Raw genomic sequence first — 19306 nt, forward strand, 5'->3', positions numbered from 1 at the left:
TCACGAAGGGAAGAGATAACTTCTCTCCGCTTCTGGTACATCAAAGTAAAATGTTCAATAATTACAGAGTGAATTAAGTCCAAAGATAATCCAGCAAAGCCTATAGCAAAAGTCCGGCAATGCAGAATGGCGTGGAAGCTTTCAGCTTTGTTCGTCACAAGGCTTGACTGGCCACCACGCTCCCTTTTATACCCTGTGGGGTGTGGTCCAGTGACTCAGCCTAATCTCGGGCAAGCCTTTTCTTCTGTTGCGCGTGCTTATCTCTGCGACGCTGTCGAGGATCCAGCCAAGACTCATTACTCTCATCACTGTCCACCTGTGGCTGCGTGGACGTGCTTGGCCCCGGCCCTATCTCTTGCCCTTCGGCGGACACCGAACACATTGCCAAAGAGGAGGGTCCTGGAGAGGGAAGCCTTGCCAACTCCTCTCCTTCACTCTCGGAGTCCTCTCCTGCCGATGACACAGGCTCAGGTAATGGAGCCACAACAGATGGAGAGGCATTTTACACACGGTGGCAAAGTATATGGAAGCATGAATATATCGCCAGTGCTTTGAGGGCACTAACTCTATAATCAGAGTCATCACAAGATCACAGAGTAGTAGAGCTGGAAGAGACTACAAGGATCATGAGTTCGAACCATGACATGCGCCCATCCATGAGATTATTTACCATGTCCGTTAGGAAGGTTAAAGAAAAAGTAATCAAGAAATCAGCCAAACTGCGCAACAAAAACCCCGTCCCATTTTCTGTGCATCCAGAACATATATTAAAAAGGGACAAGACTTCAGTTGCATGATTGCAACCACCATCCTGTCTTTTTTTGACACTTTGGATACCCTTGCTTATGGAGAGTTGGATGAGATTATTCTGATGACTTCCATTTTCAGAATTCTACAATAAAACAGCTACCAGGTTGTTCTACTTATTGTTTAGGGGTCTCTGGCTGACTTTAAAATATTAAACTTGGTAAAACCTAATTAGGGCTTGGGAAGGAACCATCTGTGAATCCCAGACCTATAGACGAAAACATATTATTATGTGGTCATTTGAATGTTTATTTTCTCTTTTTATTATTTTGACTAGAGATCTGACAACATTGTCAGCCACTAAGACACGGAAATCAAATCAGACAACATCCCAGAAGATTAGAAGAACGTAATAACTTCTATACTTTTGCCAAAAAATGTGTTGAGGTTTCTGCAATTGTCAACCTCCCTTGAATGGGGCTCTGCAGTTCTATTTTACAGAGATTTGAAGATGTTTATTGATGAAGGGAACGGCTATTATCTGTTAATGCCCATCTTTGCATTTTAGAACTGATCCACAAATGTTAATATTGATATTTTAATAAAACGAGATTTGGCACTCTGGTTTTCTTATATAGATCCTCTATTATATAGCTTTTTTTATCCGCCACAAATTCTATAGATGCTTTCCATGATTACAGCGTTTGCCAAAAGCCTCATGCAGTCAGTGATAAAACTCCAAATTGAAAGCATGCCCTTGAAAAAAAAAAACACACGGAGGGGAAAAAAAAGCACAGAATCTAGGGAACTCACACTTCAGAACATCCTGAAATTATGCTCTTCGCTTGCATAATTGCAGGTCAGAATCCTGCAGCAATGAACACAGCAACAGCACCCAAAACAAAACACACATTGCTTGCAGTGATAAAGAGACAGAATTGTCACAATGGTGATTAAAACTGGCTATACCAACTGACTGAAAATTTCAGAGAGCAATTAATAGATGCGTGGGAAAGAGATAGCAGTAGGCGCAAATGCAATTTCGGAGATGGTTAAATATTAATATTTTTGCTGCTAGATCCAAATCCAAGCGTAACCATCTCTAATCATTTCCACCGGTTCCAGAAAGATCCATTACAGCAGAGGGTGCTTTGGATTCCTTTTATCAAACCATGTCATCTATGATTAGCTTTATTCATTAGACTTTGGAAGTCCCAAAGGTGCTTTTTTCAAAAAGTCTGTTTTTCCTTGAAGACGTTTTGCTTCTCATCCAAGAAGCTTCTTCAGTTCTGACTGAATGGTGAAGGAAGGAATATAAATCCTGTAGCAATAGCAGAACCAATGTTCAGCTCTACACTACAGCTCTAGTAGTGATTTTTCCATCCAAATACAGATAGTCCTTGACTTCTGACCACAACTGAGCCCAAAACTTATGTTGCTAAGTGAGGAATTTGTTAAGTGAGTTTTGCCCCATTTTACAGCTTTACAACAGAAATTTTGGGCTCAATTGTGATCGTAAATCAAAGATTACCTATACAATACAACCACTAGTTGCAGATTATAAGGCTCAGGTCTTTATAGTATCTATTTGTTTTAATTAATCTCTCTATTAGACCCTAAAATTGTTTCCAATATACCGGTATATAGTATTTAAGAATAATGAGTCTGATAACAATAACATTGCAATTTAGCCACTTCCAAATCCAAGAACAAATTCTGTCTCTTTCATATATATCCCAAACCATACATTTTGTTATTCTTGTCCGATCTTAATAATGTTATTATTTTTTTTTCAGTACCTGGAGCATTGCTACCTAGTCCTTTGGACTGAACTTTGCATTCTGTACCTCTTTCATCTGTAGCCATTGTTTGCTAAATGTTACTGGAACAAAATGTACAATACAACAGAGTCACATAGATTAAATCACAGAAATCAACTTTATCGTGGTTAGACTACATGGTTTGTTTAATAATGAGGGGAATCACATCTATGCACCATTAAGTCCAAAAGACAGACTCAAAGTTACTTATATTACTTTTTTAAAAATCCAACTCAGAGTTCGTAAACAATTTTCCAAACATTTTTTAACCCACATTAGAAGATTAGGATCAGCCTGGCATCTTTCATTTAGACTTCTCCAGGACTGTCCCTTCCCTTTGGTCCTTGGGCTTCGGTCTTTTAGGAGCAACCTGCTTTAGAGATCAGGAAAAGCTTAATTATTTCAACCCAAGCGTTCCTCTTATATCCATCACAAGTTGGTTGAGAACCTCGGATTGGCCTGTCCAACAACTGACCAGCAGTGATGGTAGATAACTCTATGGTGAAACAGGAGACAGAACTCTATTTTGCTTCATGGCACAACCTTCCCCAAATCTATCAACTCTTCTTCATGCTCCCGCTTGATGTGGTTCTTCTGGGACAGTCCTAAATCCATGCCCAAAAGGAATCTGACTATCAGCTAGTACCATGATGCCGAACCTATGGCACGCGAGCCACAGTTGGCACACGGAGCCATATTGGTGGGTACGCAAGCGTTGCTCTAGGTCAGCTCCAGTGCGCATGCATGCACCGGTCAGCTGATTTTCGGGCCACTGGAAGTTGGCAAATGGGCCATTTTCGGCCTCCGGAGAGCCTCTGGGGGGTTGGAGAAGGCCATTTTCATCCTCCCCAGGCTCTAGAAAGGCTCTGGAGCCTGGGGAGGGGAAAAACAAGCCTACCGGGCCCACCGTGCCATCACGTGCCAAAAATGTGGGGAGCTTAGGGAGGTCGTGCACACATGAGTGGGGGGGGGGGTGGGCCACATTGAATTATGAGTATGGACATGCGTGCGCGCGACACCCCGCCCCCCCCCGCTCCCTCTGCTTTTGGCACACGACGGCAAAAAGGTTAGCCATCACTGAGCTAGTATCAACAAATAGCAGAACAGTCAGAGTGAAACAGGTGGCTAAACTTGCCAATTCAGCTGTTTTCCCACCGGCTGATGAATGGGGAAGGAAATAAATACGGAATGGGGAAGGAAATACATAAGGTGGAATGTAACAATCCCTGTCCTCTGTGTACAGGTAGTCCTTGACTTACAACAGTTCATTTAGTGAACATTCAAAATTACAACAGCACTGAAAAAGAAGTGACTTATGGCCATTTTTCACACTGACAATTGCTGCAGCAACCCCCACGGTCACATGATCAAAATTCAGATGCTTGGCAACCGATTCATATTTATGACGGTTGTGGTCCCCCCGGGGTCATGTGATTATCTTTTGCGACCTTCTGACAAGCAAAGGTAATGGGGAAGCCAGATTCACTTAACAACCGTGTTACTAACTAAACAACTGTGGCAAGGAAGGTGATAAAATGGGGCAAAGCTCACTTAACCGATGTCTCGCTTAGCAACAGAAATTCTGGGCTCGCTTGAGATCGTTAAGCCATGGACTACCTGAACAATGTACTTTAGAAATAAAACCAGAATCATTGGCTGGTATCACCCCTCCGGCAAGTCAGAAATTGACAAAAGGAGCAGCAAATTTGATGCTGGTAATAATCTGCCACTTCAAGGAGAGCTGGATACAATGGTGGGATTCAGCCGGTTCGGGCTGGTTCAAGCGAACCAGTAGTTAAATTTATGGCTGGCCCCACCCTTTGCACGCCTCCCCTTCCAGGAGTCCCCACACGCCCCATTTTGTCTCCCAGGTAACTGGAGGGAGGCCTCCTAGTCCTAGGCCCAAAATAGGGCGTGGGGGGCAGCGCGTCCCCCCTGCGGCCTATTTTTGCTCCCATGGGGGTGCAGGAAACTGCCTGTCACACACACCCCTGGCTATGCCCACCATGGCCACGCCCACCCAGCCGGTCATTAGGGCAGAGAACCATTTGTTAAATTATTTGAATCCCACCACTGCCTGGCTAGCATTATGGGGCCAAAACCTTGGAAAACAGTTGAAAAAGTCACTGCTCAGCTGATGCCGAGGAAAAAGCTAATAGTCTTGGCCAATTCAGTCGTTTCCTATGGTCTGTTAAGGAAGGAACAGAGATGGAAAATCCCATTTTCGTCCTCAAAAAATTGCTCCCTAAGTAAGCAGTAATTCGTGAAACCAAATTCGAACGAGGCAGAATCCTCGCCATTCTGGCACGGAGTGATAAAAATAAAATTAGAACTGTCATCATGTGCCTTAGTATCCTGACATCCAAAGCAGCTAACATCTGGCAGAGATGATCAAAGCATAATTCCATCTCTCTCTCTCTCTCTCTCTCTCTCTCTCACACACACACACACACACACACACACACACACACACACACAGACAGACACACAGAGAGAGAACAAGCTCCCTATCACCTGATGTGTGTGTGTGTACGTCAGTGGGAGGACAACCTAGCATTTAATCAAGAAAATAAATAAACTGCAAATCAGATGATTTGCTTTCTTTTTTTCTGCCCCCTCTGGGTCTGGAGGAGGGATAATTAGGAAAGGTTAAAGGAGAAAGGATATTAACCGAACAAAAGAAAAGACCGATATCAATGAATAACACTGATTTAACAGAGAACGAAATGAAAGGTTTTTGAATCCCATCCCATTCTGCTTTTTATTTATTTGTTCATTATTCAAGAATAAATAAGCTGCAATCAGGCAACTCAGCTGGGATCGTCAGAGCCTTTTGAAAGTATTTTTTTACAAGCTCTTCACCAAAGAGGTTGTAGAAAAAATGGTTTTAAAAGGGAAAAAAAAAATTGGCCACGCCCACCCAGTCACATTACCCCGCCACCACCAAGCCACACCCACAGAACCGGTAGTAACAAATTTTAGATTTCACCACTGTAGCAGAGGGATCCAGACTAAATACGACAAATTAATTTGCTAATTTCAGGGACTAAAAGTGCTAGGGGTTTCTGGGAATTTGCATGGTGAACAAACGTACAAAAGCCAACACAACTTGAATACTCAGTTCACATTCTTGTGAAGACTTTTCTCCTAGGGTGAAATCCAGCAGGTTCTGATAGGTTCTGCAGAACTGGTAGCAGAAATTTTGAGCAGTTTGAAGAACCGGCAAATACCACCTCTGGCTGGCCCCAGAGTGGGGTGAAAATGGAAATTTTGCAATACCTTTCCCCCAGGAGTGGGGAGGGAATGGGGATTTTGCAGAATCCTTCCAGCCACACCCACAGAACCGGTAGTAAAAAAAATTTGGATTTCACCACTGCTTTTCTCCCAACTGCAGCAATCGTTATACAAGATACAGGCGCAGATACAGTATACAAGGCTTGCTTTTAACTGAATTGCTGGTTTACTAATTAATATAAAAATGGCTTCCCTTTTTTGTTACCTATTAAATATTAAACTTGAAAGTGAGCAGGTAAAGGAGACAACGATTGCCTGGGCTAAAAACTGTGGATATGCAATAGAATTAGATAAATGGCAGAAACTATGAGATAGAAATGTTAAATTGACTATGTCAATTGCATATAAGGAAAATATGTATAAAATGTTTTATAGATGGCATTTTGCCCCGGCAAGATTGGCAAAAATGTATAAAGACATATCTTTTAAATGTTGGAAGTGTAATCAATTGCCTGGTTCATATTATCATATGTGGTGGACATGCCCAAAAGCTAAAAAATATTGGACGAAAATACATATTTGGTTAGAAAAAATGACAAAGCAACCATATAGACTTGAAACCAGAAATATTTTTGTTGGGCATTCTACCGGAAAAAATATGATAAAAAGATTATATATCTGGTCTTGCATATTTTAACTGTAACTAGAATTGTATTTGCACAACAATGGGAAAATGATGAGAGGGAATGTAATTAAGAAAATACTAGAATGTGCAGAAATGGATAGATTTATGGATAGATCGTGCCCGAAGCTCATGCACGAAGAGAACCAGTAGTAAAGCCGGTTAGAACCCACCACTGGCATGTACCCTGCACTTACCTGCATCCAAAACGGGCTGTGTGGGGACTCCTGGGAGGGGCGGGGTGGGGTGGGCAGGGCCAGCCAGGAGTGGGATTTGGAGGTTCTCTGAACTGTACAGAATCTTAGCTAGAGTTTCTCCGAAACCCCTGCGAACCCCTTGCAACCCACCCCTGGAGAGAACCATATTTTGGGGAGGGGACAAATCACTCTTTTAAACCATGTTGGCTTATCTACAAGGTTTACTGTGATTTTTTTAAATTCAAAATTATGGCTTGGGTTGTTTTTGTGTTCCACCTGTAATGTTAGAACTTCCAAAAGAATTGGAAGGAAAACCAAGTCTTGGCTGTACAAATTATAACTGGTTTTTTTTCACCTGCAAAACTAATTCCGATTTATTTAAAAACATGGTTTGTGTTAAGTTTCCAAATAAAGTTGAAATATTCCTTACCGCTGTCAAATGTAATCTTATATTCCTCCACTCAGGCTTCTTCTGAACATCAGAATATTGCATACAATCCGTGGGTAGCCCCCGTTAATGGTTATGTTTCCAGCTGTTTATGAAGAAATAGCAACAGAATTATAATTTAGTACAGAAAGACAATTCTTGAAGTGACAATTTGCAGCAGAAACTCACATTTGACTTCTCAGCAGTAAGCCCTGCTATGTTCAAGTAGGTTTTAGTCTAAGAATATTAATTCAGTCTTATTGATTTCAGTATTTTTCACCTGCTTTCGATTGCATTATTCTGTGATTTTGTTACTGTTTAAATCAGGGGTTTGCAACCTTAACCACTCAAAGAGCCACTTGGACCCATTTCCCACAGAAAAAAAAAAACACCAGGAGCCACAAAACCTGGCTGAGCTTGGTCAACTCCACATCACTCACTTCCATCCATTCATATGACCTATACAGCCAGTCATTAGGGAAGAGAACCAGTTGTTAAAAAACACTGGGAACCACAAAACCCTTTTCTCTCTTTCTCCCTCCCTCTCTCTGTATCTCTCTATGTCTCTCTCTCTCCCAACCTCTGTATCTCTCTTCCCCTCTCCCTCTCTATTTCCCCCCCTCTCTGTATCTCTCTCTATATATCTCTCTATGTCTCTCCTCCCTCTGTACCTCTCTTTCCCTCTCCCTCTCTATCTCCCCTCTCTCTCTCTCTCTGTATCTCTCTATATATATCTCTGTCTCTCTCCCCCCCGTATCTCTCTTCCCCTCTCCATCTCCCCTCTCTCTCTGTATCTCTCTCTATATATCTCTCTGTCTCTCTTTCCCCCCTCTGTATCTCTCTTCCCCTCTCCCTCTATCTCCCCCTCTTTCTCTGTATCTCTCTCTATATATCTCTGTCTCTCTCCCCCCCGTATCTCTCTTCCCCTCTCCATCTCCCCTCTCTCTCTGTATCTCTCTCTATATATCTCTCTGTCTCTCTCCCCCCGTATCTCTCTTCCCCTCTCCATCTCCCCTCTCTCTCTGTATCTCTCTCTATATATCTCTCTATGTCTCTCTCTCCCCCCTCTGTATCTCTCTTCCCCTCTCCCTCTATCTCCCCCTCTTTCTCTGTATCTCTCTCTATATATCTCTGTCTCTCTCCCCCCCGTATCTCTCTTCCCCTCTCCATCTCCCCTCTCTCTCTGTATCTCTCTCTGTGAATCTCTCTGTCTCTCTCTCCCCCCTCTGTATCTCTCTTCCCCTCTCCATCTCCCCTCTCTCTCTGTATCTTTCTCTCTATATCTCTCTATGTCTCTCTCCCCCCTCTGTATCTCTCTTCCCCTCTCCCTCTATCTCCCCCTCTTTCTCTGTATCTCTCTCTATATATCTCTGTCTCTCTCCCCCCCGTATCTCTCTTCCCCTCTCCATCTCCCCTCTCTCTCTGTATCTCTCTCTGTGAATCTCTCTGTCTCTCTCTCCCCCCTCTGTATCTCTCTTCCCCTCTCCATCTCCCCTCTCTCTCTGTATCTCTCTCTGTGAATCTCTCTGTCTCTCTCTCCCCCCTCTGTATCTCTCTTCCCCTCTCCATCTCCCCTCTCTCTCTGTATCTTTCTCTCTATATCTCTCTATGTCTCTCTCCCCCCTCTGTATCTCTCTTCCCCTCTCCCTCTATCTCCCCCTCTTTCTCTGTATCTCTCTCTATATATCTCTGTCTCTCTCCCCCCCGTATCTCTCTTCCCCTCTCCATCTCCCCTCTCTCTCTGTATCTCTCTCTGTGAATCTCTCTATGTCTCTCTCTCTCTCTCCCCTGTATCTCTCTTCCCCACTCCCTCTCTATCTCCACCCCCTCTCTCTGTATCTCTCTCTCTGTATCTATGTCCCTTTCTCCCCATTTCCCTCTCTCCCCTCCTCTCTCTGTGTATCTCTTGGATTTCCAAGGCCAGGTGAGGAGTGACTGGGAGGGGAGGGCAAGGGGTGGGGTCAGCCACTGATGGAACAGGGAGCCGCAGCAGAGGGCCCAAAGAGCCGCATGTGGCTCCGGAGCCGCGGGTTGCTGACACCTGGTTTAAGTAGTTAGATAGAAAGTCTCTATATGTCACATGTAAACCCTGGTGGCTGTAGTCAACAATCTTGACGTAATTGTTACACTATTGTTATCAAGATCACCCCAACTCAATAACCCATTTAACCAAACTAAAATTTTAGTTTAATGAGCATGTAAGATGCTTCCAATTTCTGCATGATTTAAAAAAAAATGAGTAAAGTGAAATTTAAATGCTATTTTATATTCCATGTTATGTCACTGAAATTCAGGATCCATGTACAGGTAGTCCTCAACTTACAACAGTTCACTTAATGACCATTTGAAGTTTCAATGACACTGAAAAAAGTGACTTCTGATCATTTTTCACACTTAAGCTCATTACAGCATCCCCATGGCCTCATGATTTGCATTCAAATGCTTGACCACTGACTCACATTTATGACGGTTGCGGTGTCCTGGGGCCATGTGATCATCTTTTAGGACCTTCTGACAAGCAAAGGCAATGGGGAAGCCCAATTCACTTAACAATCATGTTACTGATTTAACAACGGCAGTTGTTGTAAAGTGGGGCAAAACTCACTTAATCAATGTTTCACTTAGCAGCCTAAATTCTGGGCTCAACTGTGGTCATAAGTCGAGGACTACCTACATTTTCAATTGGCAGGAGGAAAAAAAACTGGGCACTGAAACAAAATGCGAAGGTATTTAGTTTACATTCAAAATAATACTTTCAGACTAGTAACAGAGATGGCTGCATTTTTAAAAAATATTATTTTAATTTTCAATAATTAAAATACAAAAAGAAAGAATTCTTGTGCATAACTGTGACCATTTACATGACATATTACTACCCTGTTTTCCCCAAAATAAGACATCCCCTGATAATAAGCCCAATCAGGCTTTAGAGCGCATGGCAATAAGGCCAAGCGCTTATTTCAGGGTTCAAAAAAATATAAAACAGGGTCTTATATTCGGGAAAATACGGTATAATTTACTTATACTCTATACATTTTAGCTAAATCCAATCCTAGTTTATCTAATTCTTTTTTCCTTTTTTATTTTCAATCCATTTGTACCACTTCTCCCATATTACGTAGTATTCCAAATCCATCAATCCTTTTAGTGTCAATTTGCCCATTTCAGCACAGTCGAAAACTTTTTAAATTATTAAGTCTTCAGAGGGTATATTTCAGGAGTGAAATGCTCCCAGTTCAGACCGGATCGCCCGATCCGGTAGCGATGGCAACGGGTGGTTTAGAGAACCGGTAGCAAAAATCCCTGCCCACCCCCAGGCCCAGCTGAGCCGCACGATCATCAGAGGCTGTTTTTATACTTTTAAAAGCATTTTTTCCTGCAACCTCTTTGGCCAAAGAGGTTGTAGGGGGAAAAAATGCCTTTAAAAGCCTCTGGCGATCCCAGCTGACTTGCCTGATCGTCAGAGGCTCCTAAAAGCATTTTTTTCTGCAACCTCTTAAGGTTGTAGAAAAAATGCTTTTAAAAGTAAAAAAAAAAAAAAAAGTTGGCCACGCCCACTCAGTCACATTACCACACCCCCCCACCAAGCCACGCCCACAGAACCGGTAGTAACAAATTTTACATTTCACCACTGGTATATTTGTATTTATCCAACACTCCGCAAAGGTTGGTCTTGCCACCATTATTATATTTAGAATGATGTACGTTGGGTTTTTTTAAATCACATTTTCCTTTCGTTATCCCGAGAAGAAGCAATTCCGGTGTGTATGCTATTTGAAAGCCAGTTAATTCCTGTAACCAAGTTTGTATTTTTTCCCGAAATTTTTTCGAATCTGGGCATAACCACCATGAATGAAATAAGGTACCCTGTTTTTGTCTACATTTCCAACAATTTGGGGTTAAATTTGGGTATATTTTTGCCAACCTTGAAGGTGCCAAATACCAACGATAAAACATTTTGTATTGGTTCTCTTTATATTTTGCTGATTTTGCTATTTTATCATTTCTGTTCCAAATTGTTTCGAGACGGCTGTCCATCCGTTTAGAGTTAAAACAGTTCCCATGAGACGGCTGCATTTTAATGGGAACTGTTTAACTCTAAACGGATGGACAGAAGATGCTACTTTTGGGTAAAACAAAACGGTTCTAAGAATTGGCAGGGGGGAGAATTAATTGCATTATGTGTAACGATATATAGATTTTTTTTTTTAAATGAAGGGTAACAAGACTGCCAAATGGCATTCATTGGAAAGAGGCACATCTGTTTTCCACTGCTTGCTTTGTTCGTATGCAAATGATGGGCTTGGTGAAAAAAGCTGGATGAGCTCATCCCCACCTTAGATTTTTGAGGCTGTGTTTGGGCTTTAATTTTTCTGATAACAGCTACTTTCCCTTGGGAAAAAAATTAGTTGGGAAGAGCAAGCCTAAAATGGGTGGGGCCCCACCTCTTCCTTTTTAGGCCCTCTGTTTCTTTTGTGGCACCTCTTTTTCTGCTTTTTTAAAATTTATTTCCATTTATTTTAAAATGTATTTTCTCTTTCTTTTTCCTTCTCTCAAATGGAAAAAAAATTAAAAATCATTGCAGCTGGAGGCTTAGCGGATCACTTGGGAAGGGGTGGTGGTATTAAAATTAGAACTTGCTTTTGTCCTGCCTTCAGCTTTCTTCTCCAACATACAGTCCTCGACTTATGACCACAATTGAGCCCAAAATCTATGGTGCTAAGTGAGACATTTGTGAAGTGAGTTTTACGGCTTTTGTTGCTAAGTGAATCACTTGCAGATGTTAAGTTAGCAACACGGTTGTTGAGTGAATCTCATTTCCCCGTTGATTTTGTTCGCCAGAAGGTCACAAAACAGGATTACATGATCCCATCATAAATATGTGCCAGTTGCCAAGTGTCTGAATTTTGATCACATACCATGGGGATGCTGAAATGGTCGTGTGAAAAATGGCCATAAATAATTTTTTTCACTGCCCTTGTTAACTTCGAAAGGTCACTAAATGAACTGTTGTAAGTTCGAGGACTACCTGTAGTTATTTTCCAATATCTTTGCACACCCAGATGGAGTATTACTAAGGAAAAATGGCAGCTTTTACACCAGTGGTGGGTTTCAAATTTTTTTTACTACCGGTTCTGTGGGTGTGGCTTGGTGGGAGTGGCATGGCTTGGTGGGCGTGGCTTGGTGGGCATGGCAGGGGAAGGATACTGTAAAATCACCATTCCCTCCCCAATCCAGGGGAAGGTTACTGCAAAATCCCCATTTTCTCCCGATCAGCTGGGATTTGGGAGGCAGGGAATAGATGGGGGCAGGGCCAGTCAGAATTTTTACTACCGGTTCTCCGAACTACTCAAAATTTCCGCTACCGGTTCTTCAGAACTGGTCAGAACCTGCTGAAACCCACCTCTGTTTTACACCCACTTTCCAAAGTGTGGGGCAGAAATATAAACTGAAAAGTTAGTGACTGCAACCACACCTTGCTTGCTTTAGTTTAGAGTGGTAATTCTTACGCTGTTTGTGCCAATTATTCCTTTTCCCAGTCTCAAATAATGCCATATACACAGAGAGAGAGAGAGAGATAGAGAGATAGATAAAGAGAGAGAGAGAGGGAGAGATAGATAAAGAGAGAGAGAGAGGGAGAGATATTCTGATCTTCTGCACAAGCGTTTTGACAATGGCAGTCCCAAACAGGATCCTCAACTCACATAAAAGCAATTACAGATTGTTCCGTCATTGCTCCAGGATAATTGCATGCCCAGAATTGGAACTGAATTTGCCTGCAAGGACTGTCACCTGGAAGATTATTATGGAGGAATTTTATGTCGGTCCCCCCCCCATCCACATGATTGGATCCGAGACTCCATATTGGCGCAGCGAAATGTGGGCTTGCAACTTGTTATTGCTCATTTTCTGAATGAAATGGTTCATTTATACACAAACCAAGTTCACAGAATCTTAAGTTCACAGGTTAGGTCTGAGATTCAGAAGGAGTGAAGCCCACATCAAACCCTTGTTCTAGAATGATCAGGGGTGAGGAACGATGGCCTCTTTACGACCTGTGGACTTCGACTCCCAGAATTCCCGAGCCAGCCTGGAATTCTGGGAGTCGGAGTCCACAGGTCCTAATGGGGCCATTGTTCCCCATCCCTGTTCTAGAACAGGGGTCTCCAACCTTGGCAACTTGAAGACTTGTGGACTTCAACTCTCAGAATTCCTCAGCCAGCGAAGCTGGGAGTTGAAGTCCACAAGTCTTCAAGTGGCCAAGGTTGGAGACCCCTACTCTATAGTACATTTTACAGATAGTCCTTGATTTACAATCAAGCAAAGCAAAGCTGGCTGAGGAATTCTGGGAGTTGAAGTCCACAAGTCTTCAAGTGGCCAAGGTTGGAGACCCCTACTCTATAGTACATTTTACAGATAGTCCTTGATTTACAATCAAGCAAAGCAAAGCTGGCTGAGGAATTCTGGGAGTTGAAGTCCACAAGTCTTCAAGTGGCCAAGGTTGGAGACCCCTACTCTATAGTACATTTTACAGATAGTCCATGATTTACAATCAAGCAAAGCAAAGCTGGCTGAGGAATTCTGGGAGTTGAAGTCCACAAGTCTTCAAGTGGCCAAGGTTGGAGACCCCTGTTCTAGATGATGACTCCAAACTCCAAACTTTCCCATAAACGTTGATTATTTCCAACAAGATTTGGGCATGCTATCTCAACAAAGGCTGGTTCTCAAAACAAGAGCTAGTTCCCATATGAACTGGGGGAGGAAAACGGTGAAATGTGCCAAGTTGGGAGTGGCTCTCTTTTGTTTTGAGAAGCCATTGTTGTGTCTTCTTAGCTATCTCTGCTCTGCTTTTTTCCCCCAAATGCCATCTGACCTGAAATTTTCCATAACAAATTGTGCTCCCTTTATCGCACTCCTCTGAATGGGTCGTATAGCTCTCTCATCTTTCATACACATCCACTTCACACAAATACACAAAAGGCACAAGGCATAGATACAAAAATCACAGCTGCACGTATTGTTTTGAACAGAGGAACATTCAAGTACAGGTAGTCCTTGACTTATAAAACTTCACTTAGTAACCGTTCACACGGGTGGTATTCCCTTCCCTTCGCTACCGGTTCGCAAATGTGAGCGCGCTCGCATGTGCGCTCACTTCACTCACACACGCTACCTCCCTGCGTGCACAGGGCCTTCTGACGCAGAGGGTCAAAAACTTGCATTAATGGGATGTGATGACGTCTGGGCGGATGGGCGGAGCCTCCTGCAGCTGCCGCTACCAGTTTGCACGAACCGGATAGAACCGGGTGAATACCACCACTGATGGCACTCAAAAAAGTGACTTATGACCATTTTTCACACTTATGACCATTGCAGTATTTCCATAGTCACATGATATACATTGACAAGTGACAAATGATTCACATTTATGACGGTTGCAGTATCCCGGGATCATTTGATCCCCATTTATGACCTTCTGACAAGCAAAATCAAAGGGGGAAGCCAGATTCGCTTCACGGCTGTGTTACTAATTTAACAACTGCAATGATTCACTTAACAACTGTGTCAAGAAAAGCTGTAAAATGGAGCAAGACTCACTTAACAAATGTTTCACTTGGCAACATAAATGTTGGTCTCAATTGTGGTCATATGTTTGAGGAGTACCTGCAACAGTTCATTTAGTTCATTTTGACCGTTCGAAGTTACAATGGCATTGAAAAAGGTGACTATGACCATTTTTCACACTTACGACCATTGCCGCATCTCCATGGTCATGTGACCAAAATTCAGACACTTGGCAATTGACTCATATTTATGACAGTTGCAGTGTCCTAGCGTCATGTGATCACCTTTTGCATCCTTCTGACAAGCAAAGTCAATGGGGAAGACAAATGTACTTAACAACATGTGTTACTAACTTAACAACGGAAGCGATTCACTTAACAGCTGTGGCAAGAAAGGTCGTAAAATGGTGCAAAGTTCACTTAACAACCGTTTCGCTTAGCAACAGAAATTTTGGGCTCAATTGTGGTTGTAAGTCAAGGACTACCTGTATGCACACACACTTGCGCACAACGCAGGATAATACCTGAAGCAATAAGATATGTGAACATGTTTCAGATCCTTGACAATCCCAGGCAATGTTGTTCAACCTCAGCAACTCTAAGATGCAGGCTGAGGAATTCTGGGAATTGAAGTCCACACATTTTAAAGTTGCCTCCACTTCCACCCAATTCCTCTAAATCGGGGGTGAAATATAAAATTTGTTACTACCGGTTCTGTGGGCGTGGCTTGCTGTGGGGGGGGGGTAATGTGACTGGGTGGACGTGGCCAACTTTTTTTTTTTTTTTTAAATAACTTTTCAAAGCATTTTTTCTAATGCTTTGAAAAGCCTCTGCCGATCAGGCAACTCAGCTGGGATCCTCAGAGAGGCTTTTTTAAAAATGCTTTGAAAAGCCTCTCTGCCGATCAGGCAACTCAGCTGGGATCGTCAGAGGCTTTTCAAAGCATTTTTTTTAACCACCTCTTCGGCCAAGAGGTTGCAGAAAAAAATGCTTTGAAAAGCCTCTGACGATCCCAGCTGAGCTGCGCGATCATCAGAGGCTTTTTTTTTTACTTTTAAAAGCATTTTTTCATTGGAAGAGGTTGTAGAAAAAAATGCTTTTAAAAGTAAAAAAAAAAAAAGCTCTGATGATCGTGCGGCTCAGCTGGGCATGATGGGGGTGGGGGGTGGGCAGTGATTTTTGCTACCGGTTCTCCGAACCACCCACCGCCATCGCTACCGGATCGGGCGATCCGGTCCGAACCGCGAGCATGTCACCCCTGAAGTGGAGGAAGGGAGAGCGCAGAAACGGATTAATTTTTGTTCTACGGTGGACAAACACACGCAGGAAGCAGTTGTACTTAATGTAGGAAACACTCCTGAGTCACTTGCCATGATAATAAGGCTTGTTCTGGACAGATCCTCTCTCTTTCTCTCTCTCTGAAATGGCTTTGAGCCAACCCTGGAAAAAGTGCTGGAGGAGTAAAGACAGTCTACCGTTAAGCACAAATTGGACTCTCTGACTCGCACACGTGACAACAGCCCTTCACATGTTAGCATCCGTAATGTAACAACCAGCGCCCACCATTTTGAGACCTCAAGCAGTTTGGGCAGATGGCCATTTGCATCTCATATCTTCGCAGGCCCATAAAATACCAGCCAATGTTTTTATTTTCTTATCTGGAATTCCATACCAGGATAATACAAACTGATGGCCATTTCAATGATTCAGGAAAGCTGGAAGACACAAACCAGCCTGCCACTAAATGGCCATTAAATACTAATTTAATATCATCCTTTCAGCAATCACCACAAATAACACTCAGGAAAATAAAACTTCAGGGCCCAGTCTTCAGGCAGGGCCGTTATTGACAAACACAGAGGATATGGAGGCATTTTCCTTTTAAGGGGCAAAAGTACTCTAACATTGTGAAAAGTTTTATGGCAGAATTAAAGGAACTAAGTTATTCCTGAGTACATTGAACACAAAGATTTTTTTTTTTAAAAAAAAAGGGATGGCAAATGAATATCAGAAAGATAACTATAGTTCCCATTAGCAAAAGACAAAAAGTGCTATAGCACTTTAAAGTAATTGCCACAACAACATAAGAAAAATCAGCATTACATCACATGTCACTTTTGAGATGTTCTGATGGGATATAAAACTTGGGGGTTTACTTAATCTGTCTCTTCTCCCTTCATGCAAGAAACAGAGCTCAAAAGCTCAAAAGCTTTCGTTGGTGAACCAACCATTGTTTCTTGTCTAGGCATATTCCAGGAGCACTAATTTAATTGAAAATCTGAAAAGTAGGATTATTAATAATTAATTATATCAATTAATTATTAATTAATTATTAATAATCATATATTAAGATTAATTATTAATATGCATTCTTCAAATATGACTTCTAAAAATGGCGCTTGATGTTAGCTTGACCGGACGGATCCATCGAGGGGTGGGCTGCTGAGGGTTCGCAGGGGTTCGGGATAACCTCTAGCTAAGATTCTGTGCAGTTTGGAGAACCACCAAATCCCATTCCTGGCTGGCCCTGCCCCGCCCCACCCCTCCCAGGAGTCCCCACACGGCCCGTTTTGGATGCAGGTAAGTGCATGCTGCGTGCGGAGGGCAAAAAACGGGCCTACTGGAAGTTTAGGAAGGCCGGAAATGGGCCCGTTTCTGGCCTCCAGAGCTTGGGAAGGCCTATTTCACCCTCCCGGAGGCTCGAAGAAAGCCTCTGGAGCCCGGGGAGGGCAAAAACAACCTCCCACCACCATGGTAGAGAACCTCTTGCTAAAATTTTTGAAGCCCACACCTTTCCATGGATGTCCTTTTACATCAGATGGCATTGGAACATTTGGGTGAACCATGTTGTTAGAAAGGAATCTCTATTCTGGTTTCACCCGGAAAGGTGTCTCTGCTTGATAATAAAATTAATAAAATAAAATAAATAAGTAAATAAATAGATAGATAAAAAAATAAAATAAAATAAATAAAATAAATAAATAACACAAATGTTTCTGTTTAAGATTGTGTGTGTGTGTGTGTGTGTGTGTGTGTGTGTGTGTGTGTGTGTGTACAAAAGCAGCTAAAAGAAATCAGAGCTCGGGCATGAACTTGAACCGGCAAAGACAAAAGGAATCATTTATATTAATCGCTGCTTCTTTTGCCACAGCAAGATGTCTCGTTTTAACCGGTTGGGGAAACAAAAAGCTTTTCACAGATTCGACAGCGGGTTCCACGTTCTCCAGCAGCGAAAATGCTGGGCTGACAATGTTAATTCTGGCAACAAGGAGCCTTTATACGCTGCTTTCTCCAGCACCTGGAGCAATCAATGCCGTTCGTGCTGTATGTAATCCTAGGAGCGAGGAAATACCCGCCAGCGAAAATATGGGTACATTGGGTACACTTGAGAATAATTATGAAGTTAGATAAAATATAACATAAAAGAAAAAAAAATAGGGTTTCCTACACAAAGTTGAATAATCAGTGGGATATAGTGATTATTAGATCTGGATCAAAAGGATCAAAAGGGGCGGTAATCTTATCCCTGGGTAGGGTTCACCTATCCTTACCCCACACCTACTCAGTCTCTGAGCTCAGGGAGCAGCATTGCTATTAATTAATTAATTAATTAATTAATTAATGAGGTTTACTTCCCCCTCACACCATATTCTAGGACTTTACTGGAGCATCTGCATTTTGTAAACTTGTGTTGTGAACATGACATGTACCACAGAGGTGGGACTCACTTACCTTCCCTACCGGTTCACTAAAACGAGCGCACACGCCACCTCTGCACATGTACACAGCCTTCTGAGCATGCGCAGTAGTGGTGAGTTACGTCTGAGCAAGAGGGCTGAGCCTCCTGCAGTCGCCATTACCGGTTCGCTTGATCCGGAGAGAACCAGCTGAATCCCACCACTGATGGAAAGTAGTGATATTTCAATTACACAGTCACAATTACCCTCTTTTTTTTTTTTTTTTTTGCTTAATCGTCCCCTTAAGTGATATGTCAGCCCTGGAGGCCATCTTTCTCTTTGGATCTTCAGGGCTGCCACATTTAGTGTGGGGAAACTGGGAGGGGGGTTGCATGGAGTAGGTAGAGATAGATAGCCAAAATAACATTCTTTTTTCTGGGAGTCAAGGACGTTCAGCCTGCACCTGGAGAAGCATCCAGTTGGGACGGTGGGTGGATTGATTGGACCATGTGATGGGCTTGTGGGTGTAGGGGAAGGGACTTTGACTTTCCTTTCGGTAGGGATACCCGGGGTGCTATGCAGGGGTGGGTTCTAAATTTTTTTTACTACCGGTTCTGTGGGCGTGGCTTATTTTGTGGGCGTGACTTGATGGTCATGTGACAATTATTTAGGATTTAGCAGAGGTACTGGTCTACTAGGCTTTTAACTGCTTGCAAAGCTGTACCAATCTACCCATTTATTTTTGCAGGCACTGGTCTACCCATTTACTTTTGCAGGCACTGATCTACTCATGTATTTTTGCAGACACCGGTCTACCCATTTGTTTTCTTTTAACACTGATCAGCTGTAGGGCAACCCTTTGAAGACCCGCAGCAAGAGTTTAAACAGTTTTTTTCCCTCTAGCCATCAGCTGGGACTCAGGAGGCAGCAATAGATTGGGGGTGGGGCCAAATAAAA

At 42.7% G+C, this 19306-nt stretch overlaps 1 protein-coding gene across 1 annotated transcript in view; it reads right to left on the minus strand.

Annotated features, from left to right (window-relative positions):
* Positions 1-19306, minus strand: part of CRACD (capping protein inhibiting regulator of actin dynamics) — a 174142-nt gene that overhangs the window by 85021 nt on the left and 69815 nt on the right. Inside the window, exon 2 of the mRNA XM_087874924.1 lies at positions 7111-7213. The gene's annotated coding sequence lies outside the window, so the exon portion shown is untranslated. The remainder of the gene's footprint in view (positions 1-7110; positions 7214-19306) is intronic.

This window comes from Pantherophis guttatus, chromosome 8 (assembly GCF_059756535.1).
Source record: "Pantherophis guttatus breed Tessera chromosome 8, ASM5975653v1, whole genome shotgun sequence".
In the NCBI taxonomy this organism is placed as follows: Eukaryota; Metazoa; Chordata; class Lepidosauria; order Squamata; family Colubridae; genus Pantherophis; species Pantherophis guttatus.